This window comes from Lissotriton helveticus, chromosome 8 (genome assembly GCF_964261635.1).
Source record: "Lissotriton helveticus chromosome 8, aLisHel1.1, whole genome shotgun sequence".
NCBI lineage: Eukaryota > Metazoa > Chordata > Amphibia > Caudata > Salamandridae > Lissotriton > Lissotriton helveticus.
Genome location: NC_136069.1, coordinates 325,135,621 through 325,152,931, shown reverse-complemented (window position 1 = coordinate 325,152,931; position 17,311 = coordinate 325,135,621). Strand labels below are relative to the sequence as shown.

At 47.9% G+C, this 17,311-nt stretch overlaps 1 protein-coding gene across 1 annotated transcript in view; it reads left to right on the top strand.

Annotated features, from left to right (window-relative positions):
- MIPEP (mitochondrial intermediate peptidase) overlaps positions 1–17,311 on the top strand; it is a 574,688-nt gene that overhangs the window by 388,070 nt on the left and 169,307 nt on the right. The gene's annotated exons all lie outside the window — the stretch shown is intronic.

Here is a 17,311-nt window from a genome sequence, read left to right as displayed (position 1 = left end):
AACCACAATCAGTATAACCCAAGTATAACAACCACAATAAATGAGGGTTCCCTACGTTTTTGGACATCTAGTAGATTCCCGTTGTCCCTCCGGGATGGGAAGGTATAGATATCCGTCCAGTGGTGCAGAAAAAACCGACTGGTGTCCCATGACCCCGCCCCAAAATGGTACTAGAAGAAGCACTTTTATTGGGTGAGCTCTCAATCCTTCCAGAGACTCTGCAGGCTTGTAGTGAGTTCCCCTAAGCCCCAGGGGTAGCCTCCACTGACTGGGCCTCTAACCATGAGTTAAAGGTCTATGTTGAATATATTGGGCTAGCAGAAACCATGAGTGTTTCTCCTCCCCCAGACGTACAAATTCCTTTTGTCTTCACATAGTCAGTTAGCAGCCCTCATCCAATTAACTGTATCATTACGGCGTCCCAGGCTATTTAGATTCAGGTTTAAATAGCTCATTCACAGACCATTTCTTGGTAAAAGACGGTTCTTATCCTATCTGAGGAATGGAGATGGAAATCCAAACAGTCATCGATGGCTCCATGTATATGACTATTTAGGGGCTACATAGCCCGGCATGGGGCCCAAGGCCAACATGGGGACCTTTAAAGTTCATAACCTTTGTGGTCTTAAGTCTCCATACTATAATTATAAAAAATATTTTTGAATATTCATTTGCCAATACATTGTATCCATTATAGTTGTGTCACCTGCATTTGCCCTGTTCCTGGTTTTCCTGAGTACATACCTTTGTCCACTGACACGTGTTTTTTAATATGTTCAAATTCAGCATGTACCACTTGTTGGAAACCTTATCCACATTAGATCTGCTCATATTCCCAAGAGGTTTTACGTGTGTTACCTTTAGGTATTGTTCTATGAGTGTTGACCAGGTACATTTGGGTTTAAAAGACTGCTTCCCTAGATGCTCTCCTGTGTGTATCCTGACTCGCTCATTTGCGGTCGATGGTGCATCGAAACTGAAAAGGAGGCTGTGAAGACAGCTCGGTCACAGCCCTGACATTAGCATTAAACCTTCCTCTTGCCTCACCATACATGTATCCGGTGCGCTGATTGGATACAGCTCAGCTCCTGGAAACACCCCTCTGGTTTAAAAGTGACTACATTTGGGATTGTATCTTTCCTAGATGCGTTATCTGGCTCACTCCTCAAATGGAAATGGCAGAAGTATTAACTAACAGTTGTGCAGCTCACCATGTATTGAGTATAGCATGCCGTTAATGCACCTAAGGTTCTGCATTATAAGAATCAAACAAATTGGCCTGGTAAACCTTCTCAGTGAAAGACAATGCTGCAGGTAATTTCTCAATACTCTTGTGATTACTCAAGAACTGTTCCAATAAAAAAATGGTATACAAAAGAATATTAAACTAGAGTTTAGTTCAGTGGAGCAGGAGGCATTCTATAAACCAATACATACAACTACCAATCTCTCAGTGTTTAATTTGGTATACTTTCTGGATGTGATGAACACAGTGATGACACTGTGTCCTTTTTGATATAGGTTAAATATAATGTCTGCTATTTGGTTATTGGAGAACAGGTGCTGGAATTTTGAGATAAGGGGCAGGCAGCTGGATTGATTTTGTGTGGTCTGTTTGTTGCATTGGACAGAGTTTAGAGCATGTTGTAGGAGAGAAAGATATGACTCGAAATGGATAAGACTTTTTAAATAGACCAGCACCAAAACGTAATCTAAATAAATGTAATCAAGGCCAAGGGCCAGATGTACTAAGATTCAATTTTTTAAAAAAGTGGTAGCAAATTGTGCACTGATTTTTTTGTGTGCTTGGAAATTAATTTTGCGAACTGGTCTATGTACTGTTAGGTCAGTTCACAAAATAACCATTCACAATGGGCTGCAGAATAACTGCCTTATTAATATTTATTCGACCCGGTAACAATTTGTGACCCCCTGTGTTTGGCTATTGCCACCATTATTGTATTCGTCCCTAAAGTGCCTTTTCATATGTGGTTCATTTCAAGGGCTCCTTATCCCAATGGGCCTCTCAAATTGCAGATCTGGTGGTCTTTTTAGTGACTGCATTGTTGATTTCTAAGACTGTGGAGACTCTAGAATGGTCTCCCCACTGTGTAGGCTTGAGGGGATCCTCTCCCACTACTAACTTCTTTTCCCAAGTCCTCACTGGGTGAAGCATTGTTTATTTTGTAGGTTCCAGTAGCTACAGCCAAGGGGGACGTCTGCTAGCTTTGCTATGTTCATTATCTCCTGTGTTTTTGGCTAAACCCACCCCTTTCAGTTTGATATAATGAATGTGAATGTTTTTAGAGAGCATCTAGATTGCACTTCTGTTCATGATCGGGAAAGTTAGAATGAGGGTAGACTGCAGACTACTCATGATCCCCTTTGTTTCACTTTTCTTTCAAGTTGACTTTCACTCGTCATCTCCTGCATCATCTTCCCTTCTCTGCTTCTTGTCTCAAGTTTTTTCTCAAATGAATATTTCAGTCGTTGTTCTAGAGCACACACTTGGAGAATGCACATGCTTGGGGTGACATAGGCACAAACCCCAATGCTTACTGGGACCAGGGTAAGGCCTACTCTCCAGAGCATCATATTTGGGTAAGGAAACCCTTCCCCAACCTGAATAGTTAGTACCTATGTATCTGAAGAGTATGCGTGACTCCCTCTGCCTTTCAACGAGCCAAAAAGGCTCTACTGTGAGTCTGCCTTTTGGGTGGATGGCCCAAGTTTTAGCAGTGGGAGTGGGTTTTCCTTGTACTTGAAGAAGCTGAACTGGTTAAGAATTTGGCTAGAGATGAGTCAGAGAGGACCAGTGAAATGCAGCCTTGTGAAATATTTTTGGCCAAGGCACCTTTCCAGAGGCTGACATATATCACACAGTAGGAGTAGGAAGTGTGGACATTTTCTATTTTATTAAGACCAACAATGATACATTGGATATGGCATTTAAAATCCATTTTGAGCCAATGCAATCAGAGAAATGTCTTGGCTCTGAAGAAGACGGAAGGCGTCCCTTCTTTCCTGAAGAATTCTTGTCTTGATTATCCACCTCCAGCACTTATCTCTAGAAGTAGAAGTGGTTTCCTGTCTTGGGCACACAAGAAAATTTAATTTTTTCTTCACTAAAGACTGTCCACCAGAGAAACTTGTTCCAAAAGGCCTGGATACTTAGGAGTTGAGAAGAGCCAGCCTGCTGAAAAGAGCTTGCTGTGGGAACCTTTCCCATGAAAATTTCGAGTGTTGTGGGGTTGAGAAAAACCCAATACCAGATTGACCTGCTGCACAGTGTTTTGATGGACACTTCAAGTTACAGATTCCTTGCCTTAAAATACTCCCAGGTGCCAATCTGGATCCAGAAAGCTTTCTCCAGCAATGATTCAAGATATCACTAGGTGGAGCCATGCAGCCCCTCATTAACTCAATACCAATCACCAAGAACCCAGAAGTGACAGGGCAGAGCTGTATATAAGTGAAACCCCTGTGCGCTGACGCCAGTTCCTTTCTTTCTGCGCCTTCCATCACAGATCCGAGTCTCAGCTCTTGGGGGCTGGAGTATAGGCAACTTCAGTCTCCCCAGCCTCTGCTGCAGTCACTTTTGTCTCTTTTTTTTAGCCCAAGGACGTGATCTGGCAGGCTTTGTGCAGGCCACAAAGGGCACCAATCCTACCAGTCTTTTTCCCATTTGGCAATAGCCACCAAGCTGCTTTAGCTTGCCATTAGAGGCTTACAGTAACCCTGTGGGAGACCGGATTTAGCACTTTCTCCCAGGGTGGCAATCCATCACGTCTAACTCCTTCAAATTGTTCAGCATGGCTGTGCCTTACCCTTTATTTCTGCTCTGCTAAATCTTCTCCCCACATCACAGCTAATCTGAGAGGAGCACCTCTCCTTTCTGTTGTAAGAGATATACGTTTTATTTTCTAAAAGCACCATCAAAGGAGTTCCAGACTCGGAACCAGGGGAGGGTTGCTACTCTCGCTATTACTTTGTGTTGAAGAAGAATGAGGCCTTCTGCTTGCAATGCTGTAGTGGGACATTAACTTGGTCTTAATGTTTCTCATGTGTAGGCCGTTTGTGCCAATGCACAGCGACTTGTTTCTTCAACTGACTTTAAAGACCGCCGTCCTCATTGCGATCACATCAGCTTGTCGCATGATTGATCTTCAGGCACCTTCGGATTATCCACACTACATCACTTTGTCCCTGACAAATTGGTGAAGAGGACTCTGGGTGTCTTCTTGCCTAAAGTAGTGACTCCCTTCCATGTTGGGCAATCCATCACCCACCATTCTTCTTTTCCCTCCTTACCCATGAGAAAAGGAGGAAAGGCTTCATTGGCTATAACTCAAAAGGGCTTTAAGATTTGACATTGATCGTACCAAGGACCGTTAGTGGACAATAAGCTTTTGGTGCGGTTCTCTGGGGTGAGTAAGGGGAAGATAGTGCAGTAGAAGACTCTGTTGAGGTGGATAGTGCTCTTCATTAAGATCTGCTACACACTGGCCATGAAGCTGCCTCCGGGATAGCTGTGAGCTCATACCACCATAGCCAAGACTGCTACTGCTGCATTGGTACGCACCTGTTCTTGGGATCTGTAAAGCTGCGGGCATCAGTGCAAATGTTCACCAAGCTCTACTGCCTTGAAAACCAGGTCCGACAGGAAGGACACTTCCCTTGCTTGTTCCTATAGGACATTTTGGCCTGAAGTGTACTCCACAGACTCTCTTCTTAGTGGGAAATTTGTTCTTAGAAGTATCCATCAGAAGAACAAGTCACTTAACTTTGCTATCGTTCTTTCTGGTGGATACTCTATCTAATGGGAGGTGGAGTGCCTAAAATTTGTACTCTGAATTTGTCTTCCCTCTTTTAGGCGATTAATCTACATTTGTATCCTAAACGTATATAACATGACCTAGCACATAAACACCAAGCATCGGAACGCAAGCATACGTATTGAAGTTGTTCAGTGCAGAGCTTAAAGCATGCAAATTAGCATGGGTTTAGCTTGATGAATCTAAGTAAATGTTCTGCACTGCCGTGTGTAGGCTCTATCATATTACATCACAAATATTATATTTCCTTCCTGCAATGCTTGTAGGATATCTCAACTGGTTTCTGCCTCTAATGTGGATTCGGATGAGCATGTTAGTGGAAAACTCTTATAAAAATGTGACAGTTATTGATACCCGGCTGAGGTAGAGTTTTGTATGGACAGACCTCTCCTAACCTACCTACTTTGGGAACACCAAAGTAATGGTAATTGAAGTGAGGGAGGCACTGAAAGACATAGCCGATGGTGCTAAACCTTTGGCAGGCAAATTATCAGGACTCTGTTACATGGCCCTGGCTGTAGGACGTCTTCCAGTGACATCTAAAGAGGAGTCAATAACATATCTTCCTGAATCCCACTGGGATCTCATGGGTAGGTTCTCTTAAAGTGTGGGCATGACACTGGTAGGCCTCAGTACATGTGTAGGGTTTTGTGAAACCCTGCTACTTTTGCCCATACTTCACGGCCTAATGGGTTATGCTCCCATTTTTATTACATAATTTTTGTCAACTTACCCCTGCAGATACCCGGATATTTCTTTAGAGACATGTACCAACCAGGGGCGCTCTGAATAAGTTAAAAAGTGCTTTGATTGGACTAACTTGAGCAACTCTGGAATTTCTAGGTTTGAGATACAGTAAAGCACTTTGAACAATTTGTTCTCGAGCCAAGTGCCCATCAGCAAAAATCATCTGGTAGGTGTGGGCTGTCCTGTCGGGCTGGAAGAGATTGTTGCAGAGAACCTGCCTCAAGCCAGTGTATGCCTCAGCTTCACTAATAATAGGTTTACCCAAATCCTGCATTTCATAGCTAACAATATGGGACAGTCTTCAAAGCAGGGGTGCTGACAGTGGGTGATGCCTTCTCTTTGGGCACATTGAGTCCCCTGCATGCATTGATCGAGGAAGAGGGACTTCTGGTGGGCCACTTACTGATATGAGCCCCTACGGAAAAAACTTTCATTCTGAATGGGGATGCTCAGGAACCTCAAACACATGAGGTCTTGCAACTGGAGCCCTGGATTTCTAAAGCACTCATCAACGCGACTAAAACTGGCTTTCTCAAATTAAAGGACAAGCATTTACAATGCAACGGTTTCGCCTTTGCCAAAGTTAGAGCTATTGGCATTGTAAATGACAAAATTTTTATTTATGTGTTGGTTTTGAAAACAGATAAATAAATGGCATTGTCATTTACATTGCCAACAGCTTAATCTCTTGCAAATGTAAGACCTATTGTACCCTACTGGATTTCACTGAAGAAATTCAGAGTCTGGTCTGCAGGTGTCACGTGACAGACGGCCAATTGACAGCTGAGGGGGTTAAACCATGCTGGGGTGGCACATTAAGGCGACGCTTGCTGTCCGTGCTTGTGAGGAGGTAGTGCACCTGTTGAGGGAGAGAGAGTGTGTTTGCATATGTGCGTGCATGCATGTGTGTGTGTGAATAAGCACTTCCAAGATTTAGTGGGACTAGAGTTTTTATCTACAAATCATTGTTTTCAGCTGTGTTCTAATCGAATCAAAACAACACTACACCCCCCATAATGCATAGTGTGATCACATAAAAGTACAGAACTGGAAAGAGTGTCCATAATGACCAGCTAGACGGTTGTCACCCTAAGAAGGATGTGCTTCAGTCTCCAGTGCCACGGGCGAGTGGAAACACACACTGTGCTGGTGGAGAAGTAGAAGAAGTACAAGTGTCCATAGAAGAGAAGTAGAGGGGATGCACTCTCCACTCTCTATCCACTCTGCACTCTCCACTCTGCACTCCCTATGCACTCTGCACTCCCTATGCACTCTGCACTCCCTATGCACTCTCCATTCCCTATGCACTCTGCACTCCCTATCCACTCTGCACTCCCTATCCACTCTGCACTCCCTATCCACTCTGCACTCACTATCCACTCTCCACTCTGCACTCCCTATGCACTCTCCACTCTGCACTCCCTATGCACTCTCCACTCTGCACTCCCTATGCACTCTCCACTCTGCACTCCCTATGCACTCTCCACTCTGCACTCCCTATGCACTCTCCACTCTGCACTCCCTATGCATTCTCCACTCCCTATGCACTCTCCACTCTCCACTCCCTATGCACTTTCCACTCTCCACTCCCTATGCACTTTCCACTCCCTATGCACTCTCCACTCTGCACTCCCTATGCACTCTGCACTCCCTATGCACTCTCCACTCTGCACTCCCTGTGCACTCTGCACTCCCTATGCACTCTGCACTCCCTATGCACTCTTCACTCCCTATGCACTCCCTATGCACTCTCCACTCTCCACTCCCTATGCACTCTCCACTCCCTATGCACTCTCCACTCTCCACTCCCTATGCACTCTCCACTCCCTATGCACTCTCCACTCCCTATGCACTCTCCACTCTGCACTCCCTATGCACTCTGCACTCCCTATGCACTCTCCACTCTGCACTCCCTATGCACTCTCCACTCCCTATGTACTCTGCACTCCCTATGCACTCTCCATTCCCTATGCACTCTCCACTCCCTATGCACTCTCCACTCTGCACTCCCTATGCACTCTGCACTCCCTATGCACTCTGCACTCCCTATGCACTCTTCACTCCCTATGCACTCCCTATGCACTCTCCACTCTCCACTCCCTATGCACTCTCCACTCCCTATGCACTCTCCACTCTGCACTCCCTATGCACTCTCCACTCCCTATGCACTCTCCACTCCCTATGCACTCTCCACTCCCTATGCACTCTCCACTCCCCACTCCCTATGCACTCTGCAGTCCCTATGCACTCTGCAGTCCCTATGCACTCTGCAGTCCCTATGCACTCTCCACTCCCTATGCACTCTCCACTCCCTATGCACTCTCCACTCCCTATGCACTCTCCACTCCCTATGCACTCTCCACTCCCTATGCACTCTCCACTCCCCACTCTGCACTCCCTATGCACTCTGCAGTCCCTATGCACTATGCACTCTCCACTCCCTATGCACTCTCCACTCCCTATGCACTCTCCACTCCCTATGCACTCTCCACTCTGCACTCTCTATGCACTCTCCACTCCCTATGCACTCTCCACTCCCTATGTACCCTCCACTCCCTATGCACTCTCCACTCCCTATGCACTCTCCACTCCCTATGCACTCTCCACTCCCTATGCACTCTCCACTCCCTATGCACTCTCCACTCCCTATGCACTCTCCACTCCCTATGCACTCTCCACTCCCTATGCACTCTCCACTCCCTATCCACTCTGCACTCCCTATGCACTCTCCACTCTGCACTCCCTATGCATTCTCCACTCTGCACTCCCTATGCACTCTCCACTCCCTATGCACTCTTCACTCCCTATGCACTCTCCACTCCCTGTGCACTCTCCACTCCCTGTGCACTCTCCACTCCCTGTGCACTCCCTATGCACTCTCCACTCTGCACTCTCTATGCACTCTGCACTCCCTATGCACTCTCCACTCCCTATGCACTCTCCACTCCCTATGCACTCTCCACTCCCTATGCACTCTCCACTCTGCACTCTCTATGCACTCTCCACTCTCTATGCACTCTCCACTCTCTATGCACTCTCCACTCTCTATGCACTCTCCACTCCCTATGCACTCTCCATTCCCTATGCACTCTGCACTCCCTATGCACTCTCCACTCCCTATGCACTCTCCACTCTCCACTCCCTATGCACTCTCCACTCCCTATGCACTTTCCACTCCCTATGCACTCTCCACTCTGCACTCCCTATGCACTCTGCACTCCCTATGCACTCCCTATGCACTCTGCACTCCCTATGCACTCTCCACTCCCTATGCACTCTCCACTCCCTATGCACTCTCCACTCCCTATGCACTCTCCACTCCCTATGCACTCTCCACTCCCTATGCACTCTCCACTCCCCACTCTGCAGTCCCTATGCACTCTCCAGTCCCTATGCACTCTCCACTCCCTATGCACTCTCCACTCCCTATGCACTCTCCACTCCCTATGCACTCTCCACTCCCTATGCACTCTCCACTCCCTATGCACTCTCCACTCCGCACTCTGCACTCCCTATGCACTCTGCAGTCCCTATGCACTATGCACTCTCCACTCCCTATGCACTCTCCACTCCCTATGCACTCTCCACTCCCTATGCACTCTCCACTCCCTATGCACTCTCCACTCCCTATGCACTCTCCACTCCCTATGCACTCTCCACTCTGCACTCTCTATGCACTCTCCACTCCCTATGCACTCTCCACTCCCTATGCACTCTCCACTCCATATGCACTCTCCATTCCCTATGCACTATCCACTCCCTATGCACTCTCCACTCCCTATACACTCTCCACTCCCTATGCACTCTCCACTCCCTATGCACTCTCCACTGCCTATGCACTCTCCACTCTCCACTCCCTATGCACTCTCCACTCCCCACTCCCTATGCACTCTCCACTCCCTATGCACTCTCCACTCCCTATGCACTCTCCACTCTCTATCCACTCTGCACTCCCTATGCACTCTCCACTCTGCACTCCCTATGCACTCTCCACTCTGCACTCTCCACTCCCTATGCACTCTCCACTCCCTATGCACTCTCCACTCCCTGTGCACTCTCCACTCCCTGTGCACTCTCCACTCCCTGTGCACTCCCTATGCACTCTCCACTCTGCACTCTCTATGCACTCTGCACTCCCTATGCACTCTCCACTCCCTATGCACTCTCCACTCCCTATGCACTCTCCACTCCCTATGCACTCTCCACTCCCTATGCACTCTCCATGCACTCTGCACTCTCCATGCACTCTGCACTCCCTATGCACTCTCCACTCTGCACTCTCTATGATGCTCTTCAGCGCTTTGCAGTGCGGTTAGGATATGAAGCGCTATATAAATTCAACTGTAATGCATTACGAAAAATGCCAAACCATGAAAAAACTCCGTTGCAAATCTTATGAGCAGTTTTACAAGTGTCTCACGAGGGGCACGAGATGCTTAGCCCATACGAGTCTATTTAGGCCGTTTGGGTACTGAACACCCGCAGTTTTAAGGACATTATTAAAACGGACTGTAAAGTCGAACTGAAAGAATGAAAAGTTATGCATGCTGCAACAAAGGGGATCAGCCGAGCAATTTCACATCAGACAAACCACTGCGTAGTCCTCACTACAAATAAAGGGGCAAAAATTAGTTTTAGCGCCCATGCACTTGATGAACAGCCAGATCGTGGCCTGTGTCTTCATCATGTATTTTTAACTAACGTACACTGAATTCACGTGCTCCACCACTAAAAAACAAGCACTCACCTGGGCTTCCTCGCATGGAATGACCAAAACAAACACAGAAGGGGAAAAAACGAAGCTCCGCCCACCGCCGCGATGACGACATCGCAGAGGCGGAGAGGGAAAAAATCGCGGGAACGCCCCCGAATCTGGTCCGGCCTTGACGGACAGATCCGGCTCCCAATGGCTAGCCTCCATTTATGGAGCTAGCCAATGGGAGGTGGGGGACGTTCCAATAGCCAATATGGTAAACAAAAGATTTCACCTGCGCGAACTGCTTGCGCAGATCGCCAGGTCGAAACCTAACAAGTGGGAGTTGGTTTTGTGGAAGGAGGTGGAAGAGAATCCTTGAAAGCACAGCTGCGGTATGAAGAAATGCCCACTCTAAATGTACCCAATTTAATTATTGATTTAGAACTTACAAAAGCCCTCAAAAAAATGAAAAGGAGTATGTGTCTACCGTGTTAACACGGTCCAGGTGTGCAGATGCGGAGTCTGGGTTTTCTTTTTCATAGAGTATGAACGTGGGGTGCCCGGGCATTTGTTGGTACTGGAGGGCAGCAACAAACTACTCGGCCAAGATCGCCGGATGAGAGCTGTCAGCTGGGCCGATTCCCACACCCAAAAGACTGTTGGTAACAGATTTGAAGACTTTACAATGTTATTGACGTAAAGGCCAATAACGGAGGTCCAAAGAGCCCTTAAGATAAATGGCAAAAACTAATGTCGAAGTAAGTCAGTGGCGCGGTAGGGGCGGTTCGGAGCGTCGCCCCATTGCTCTTTGAGCAGGAAAATAAAATGATAATACGTAGTTCTTATTTTATTTTTCAAAGGTTCGGGCTGGGATACGGCAGGGGAGACTGGAGGCACAGTGGGAGGAGTGGTTTGCCCACTCGAGTGTGCATAACTGCTTGGCCGGCCGCCTTGGCATGGGGAGACAGCTAGGACTTTTTATGTGTCACTGGAGCCTTCTCCCTATCTCACCCATGCCCCAGCCTGCCCCCCTCTACTGACGAATCAATCCCCCCTTACAAAGGTGACAAATAGGACTTGGGAGAATACAGCTATTGTTTAATAGGAAACTCGACGCACAAAGGTTTGGAGGTTGTGGTGAAAATTAGTGTTTCTTTTATCTGACTTTAAAAAAAAATAAAAAATGGTGTGTATGTGATAAGAAAACCGAGAACATTAATATCTTTATATATGTATTCATGGCATGGTTTGAGTCCATTTCTATTATGTTTTCATTGCAGTGCTTAATTTATAAAAAATATTAATAATTAAAAAAAAAAAAAAGTGCCAAGGCCCTCGTCAGGATGTCACTGCAGCTTACACCACACATCCCCCCTGCCAGCGCTGCCATTGATAATACGAATACAACAACTAACTATAACTCAATGACAGTTCACATTATACCAGGCCCCAAAAGCTATAAGAATGGCTTGGGCGGTAGATAATAGCCTTTTTTAATGTCTATTGTATTCATAAACTGTTGTGGTGCTCATCTCGAAATTAGTCAGACAGTGCCACCATCCGGCTGACTGTCTCAAGTGCCGGAAACCACAGGCACAAATTAAGCACTGCATGTGTACTAAATAGGATATGTTCTTTTAAACGTTTTCAACAGCATAAAATTGACATGCCTTCTAATGTGTGTCTGGAACCTTTAATTAATCTGGCAAATGATGGGGCGATTTGGCCTCAAAGAGAATCTTTTCAGTCCTTTTGCCTATATTTTGCATAACAAACTAATTGGAAAGTCTTCAACCAGACAGATGTGCAGGATTACCACTGGATGTCCCTTCCATTACAACTACTGCTGTTGTTCTTGGCTCTGCGGCAGCACAACGTATTCACTGACATTAATATATGTGCAGATGGCAAGGGAACTTATACTTTTTGACTTCACAGAGCAGTGGCTTGGCTACAGGTCTGAAATACCTATAGCTTCTGGTTTATTCTGGAATCGGTCATGTAGCTGCGGTATGGTGGATCTGTTGCATGCATATCTTAATAGGGTTAAGTTAACCGACCGAAACATTCCTTGAGATGCATGATTTTATGAGTTGTTAATCTGACTTTTTTCCCTGTGCTCTATGAGAAGTTGGGAAACATTTTTTATTGAGAAGGAAATGGTTACAGGCTGATGGCTTCATGTTTGTACAAGTACATTTTGTAAAATGGTCTCGAGGAGGCCATACCAAAACTGCATTTATACTCTGCAGCAACAAACTTAAACGTGTGCCTGCAGAGCTAGGTATTAAACTACTCTGTTAATCAGGATCATATCGTGTGGAAACACAGCAGCATATTTGCTTCATGAAAGGTTTCTTCTCTTGGGATGTCTATGGAGTGTTCCTTGTCAGTGATGTATCCATCCTATTCTCAACCAGGGGGCTCCTGCTGTACGTGCCTGAAGTCTTTGTGGCCCTGTGTTTTGTTCGAAAGTATGCATCACAAAACCCTAGGGCCTTAGAGTTTTGCGGACTTGATACTCCGTCAAAAGGGGTTGGATCTCCCGCCCACCAGTATTTAGTGTGCCATTGGCTTAAACATGTGATTGACTAACCTCATTGTCCGTACTAAATCACTGGTTGGCTCGTTTTTAGACCTCGTCTTAGCCAAGACCTTTTAGATAGAGGGGATTTGTTTTAATCAGCCTACTGATTTTTTCGCGGTCTGCGCTGTACTTGGGATTTATTGCTGTCACAACATTGTAATAGCCCCTGGTGGAGATATTTGTTTTCTACAAGCTTTATTTTGGAAATAACCGTTTTAAGTGCTATTTTACCAGACCACGAATACACATATTTTTCGGGAGTTCACGAGTCCTTCTCTCACATTGTTTACATATTTCTTTCCACAGTCCATGCCCATAGGTTAATGTCTGCGGAGATCCTACCCTGGGTCTTATCGGACCATTCGCCAGTTTCCTTGCAATTGTCCTTAGACCCGAGACATTCCCAGTTCCGGTGGCGACCTTCGCCATGGCTGCTGCAGGACGAGCAGTACAGGTACCCACAGACCCGTCGCACATCGCTGACTGTTTTGCCACTTATTTAGCGAAATGTTATGCCCCTTGCAAGATCCTACCTGCAGAACTCGCCCAGAAGTTCAGTGAAGATCTTCCCCCGCTGACTCTATCCGTTGAGGTGCGAGCGCACTGATGCCTCAATGTCGGTGGAGGAACTGCAAACCACATTGCTAGTTATGCGTGCAGGGAAGGCACGTGGTCCAAATGATTTCCCATGTGAGTTTCTTCAGAAACACCACTCTCAATTGATGGGTACATACCTGGCGGCTCTTGATGCGGCCATGGAGGACGGCTGTCTTCCGCCGGATTGGAGACACGTGGAGATAGTCGTTTTTCAAAACTTGGGTCAACCCCCGGGATACTACTACTCATATCGCCCAATATCTCTTCTCAAAGTGGAGGATATCGCTTAGTTCCCCATATTACGGATTTGGCCCACCTGGATCAGGTCATACACGGCATAATATCCGGCGTGCACACAATGCTATAGCTGCCGTCGACCGACTTGAGTGACCGACTGCGCTCCTCCTTGTGGACATCAACAAGGCTTTCGACTCGCTCAGTTGGACCTACCTTTTCGCCTTGCTTAGCCGCCTAAATAGCAGCCTCTGCTTATAGAACTTCATACGTCTGTCAAATACAGACATAATGGCCTTGGTCCGGGTGGCTGACTTAGTTTCAGGACGCTACTATTGGACGGGAAACACGTCAGGGATGTCCCCTCACCCCATATCTCTTCGCGTTGGCGGCCTGGGTGTGAATGGATGCACAGTTGAATGGCTTTGAATGGTCGTTGGGGGTCTCGGACCTCATAGCACTGTATGCAGACAACAGATTGTTCTTCCTTATGCGTCCTGATAGGACTGGCCCTCCCCTTCTCAGAATCATGCAAACTTTTGGTGAAACGTATGGCCTTTACATGAATTGGGGCAAATTCTGTCTGTGGCTGCTGCGGGTGGGGGCGGGGGGGGGATAGGAGGGGGATCAGCTGGGTGAATTGTAATGGGAGGTGGAGGTGTTCCCGGACGGCTTCAAATATTTGGGAGTATTTCTCTCGAGTCTCGGGCTATTGCATGGGATAGAAATCTGCCCCCGTGGTGGACACAGATAGGCGATCAGGCCCAAATGTGGCCTCAGCTGCCGCTGTCCCTGTTTGGCAGATCTGCCATCTTTTAAATGGTCTCCTTGCCCTGTCTCCTATATCCGCTCTAGAACCACCCATGCCTAATACGACCAACATGGTTTCGTCAACTAAATGCTATTCTGGCTGGCTTCAGGACTTGCTTTCAATCCACATACTGTGGTGGTGTCGCCGCATGTTCAGGCATACCACACGGCCGCGCACCTTCTCGTCCTTAACGATTGGTGGTATGGTGCTCGGGGAGACCCAGCATATGCGGTAGAGCATTGGCTGTTGGGCGATCGTACACTACACACTGTCCTATATTCTGAAACAACGCTTAGGGGGCTGCCGCCCGCAACCAATACGGTCTTTACGATCAGGAAACGTGCATTTTGTACAATGGACTGGTGGGGGAGGCTTATGAGAGAAACTCCTCTGTGGTGAAACAGACAGTTGCCACAGCTGGCACAGTTGTCTGGCTTTCGGGGTTGGGAGGCTATCGGAATGGGCACAGTGGGTGCAGTTATGCATGGTCGGAACCTAAAGTCCTTCTAAGAGCTCCAGACCGAATACTCTATGCCCCGCTCACAATTCTATAGATGTCTCTAATTTCGACATGCCTTCTCCCCATATTAGAAAAAAGTCATGGATATAAAGAAATTCTACGAACAGCTTCAAGGATCACATGTTGTTCATCGCTTGATGTGTTTCTTTAAGATTATGATATTGTACTTTAAATGAACCCTTACTCAATTTATTGTTTACTATAGTACACTCAGACGAGTGACTGGCAGCAGTGCTCCGGGTCAACCAGATCTTCATCTGGTATTCTTTTGTTCTGTAGTAAGGGATCTCTGTGTATAGTCATAATCTAGTGAATAGTCCTGCCCATGTGCGTGGACCCCGGAGCAATCAAAAATAATCTCTTAAGGTGTCGAAAAATGCAGAACTGCACAGACACTTCAGAGAGAATTTAAAGACAGATAATGCAGCCTATATCCACAGGCTACACTGTCCAGTACTTCAACTAGAAATTCCACCAAAAATCCACTAACAGCAAAGCCTGTCCAGATTTCCCTTGCTTTAACAGCAAAAACCCTCTGGAATGATAGAGAGAAAGACCTGGACAGACAAGCCCCATAGGCTGCCATTATGTGGCTCAAAACAGGATACTGTGCCTTTAAGAGAACGTTCTAGAACTTCACAGAATCCCAGAATGCACTGCAGGTCCCTTTTACTTTCAGTTCTTTTTTCCGGCTCCTGCTAGCAGGACCCTGAAGCATTGAGCTCCCTCTTTTGGGATTTGTTTTTGTGATTTTCTCACTTTTTCAAGTGTTTTTCGTGCTTTGTTCAAAGTACTTTGGTTATTTCTTCTTTGGTGTGCTTTTGGGGCAGTCTTTTTGTCGAATATGCCAGCATTATTTGACAAATGCCCGGAGTGTTCCAGGAAGAAGGCCAAGACTGACCCATATGAAGTGTGTATCCTCTGCCTTCCCTCCTCTCATAACCCTGATGAGTGTGAGATTTGCCAGGGATTTACCACCAGGACCCTGAGAGACAGAAAGAAGATCAGGCTCCAAGGCATGGAGGAGAGAAGACTGCAAGCACGAGGTGGGTCTGGGCAGGTTCCATCTGCCAGTGCTGAGGCCTCTGGGGGGCTCCCCTGAGGCAGGAAGTCCAGCAAGTGTCCCCATTCTCCGTCAGCGTCGATTGCACCGACTACGGCGTCGAGAGGGATGACTACAGTCTGTTCCCCGTCTCCCCAGGGCTTTGGGTCAAAGCGGCGTCGACGTTCGACATCGAGGGATCTGAACAGACCGCTGTCGAGATCACCGGTGACGATTTCGTCGTCGGCGTAGTCGTCGAGGACTCGACGTCGACGGGTGGCCCGGCGTCGGCGCTCGCCATCGTGGCGACACCGCCGTTCGCCTTTGGCGAAAAGGAGAAGGTCGTCGTCGAGGGGATCCTCGGCGTCGACGGGGCGATCGCCGTTGAGGCACAAGAGATCGCCGTCGAGGCACAGGAAGCCGTCGAGGCAAAGGCGATCGACGTCGAGGCGTTGGAGGTCGCTGTCGAGGCGGAAGCGTTCGCCGTCGAGGGACAGGCGTTCGCCGTCGAGGAAGCGCAGTTCGACGTTGAGGGGCCGACGCTCGCTGTCGCGTCGCCGTTCTTCGATGCAGGAACGGCGCAGAAGGAGTTTGGGCGCCAGGAGTCAGTCTGGCAGGCGTCAAGTGCCTAGGAGTGACTCTCCCACATCCCAGCCTGATAAGGAGGGCGGGTCACCGGGCTCAGTGTACTCCATTGTGTATACCGCTGCTAAGCCGGGGACAGTGACGCCTCCTCCTCCACCTCCTTTGCCGAGAGGACTTCCTCCGCGGGTCCCTACCCCGCCTCCTCTTCCACCTCTACCACCTCGACCTCAGCCTCAACCTCAGCTGCCGGTTGACAAGCCTCCCCCGCTTCCTCCGAGGTCGGTTTCCCTGCCCAGGTACCCGACTCCTTCGAAGGGGACCCCTCGGCCGAGGGGCCCACCCAAGCCACAGTCTCCTGTCCCGGTGGAACCAGCAGGACGACCAAAGCCACAGAAGTCGCGATCCCGCTCCGGACGGAGAGGGAGGTTGCGCAGTCGTCACAGATCCTCGACGAGGTCAAGACGGCACCACAGGAGGCGCGGATCACGGTCCCACACGGACTCTTCCAGAACCAGGTCCTACTCCCCGACCTTGTCAGACTCCCTGGGGACTAGGGTGTCTCCCGTGGATGACATCAGCACGTTCCAGGATGTTCTCCTGAGGGGTGCAGCGAAATTAGAAATCACGGTGACGGCTCCCACACCTACGACGTCCGTG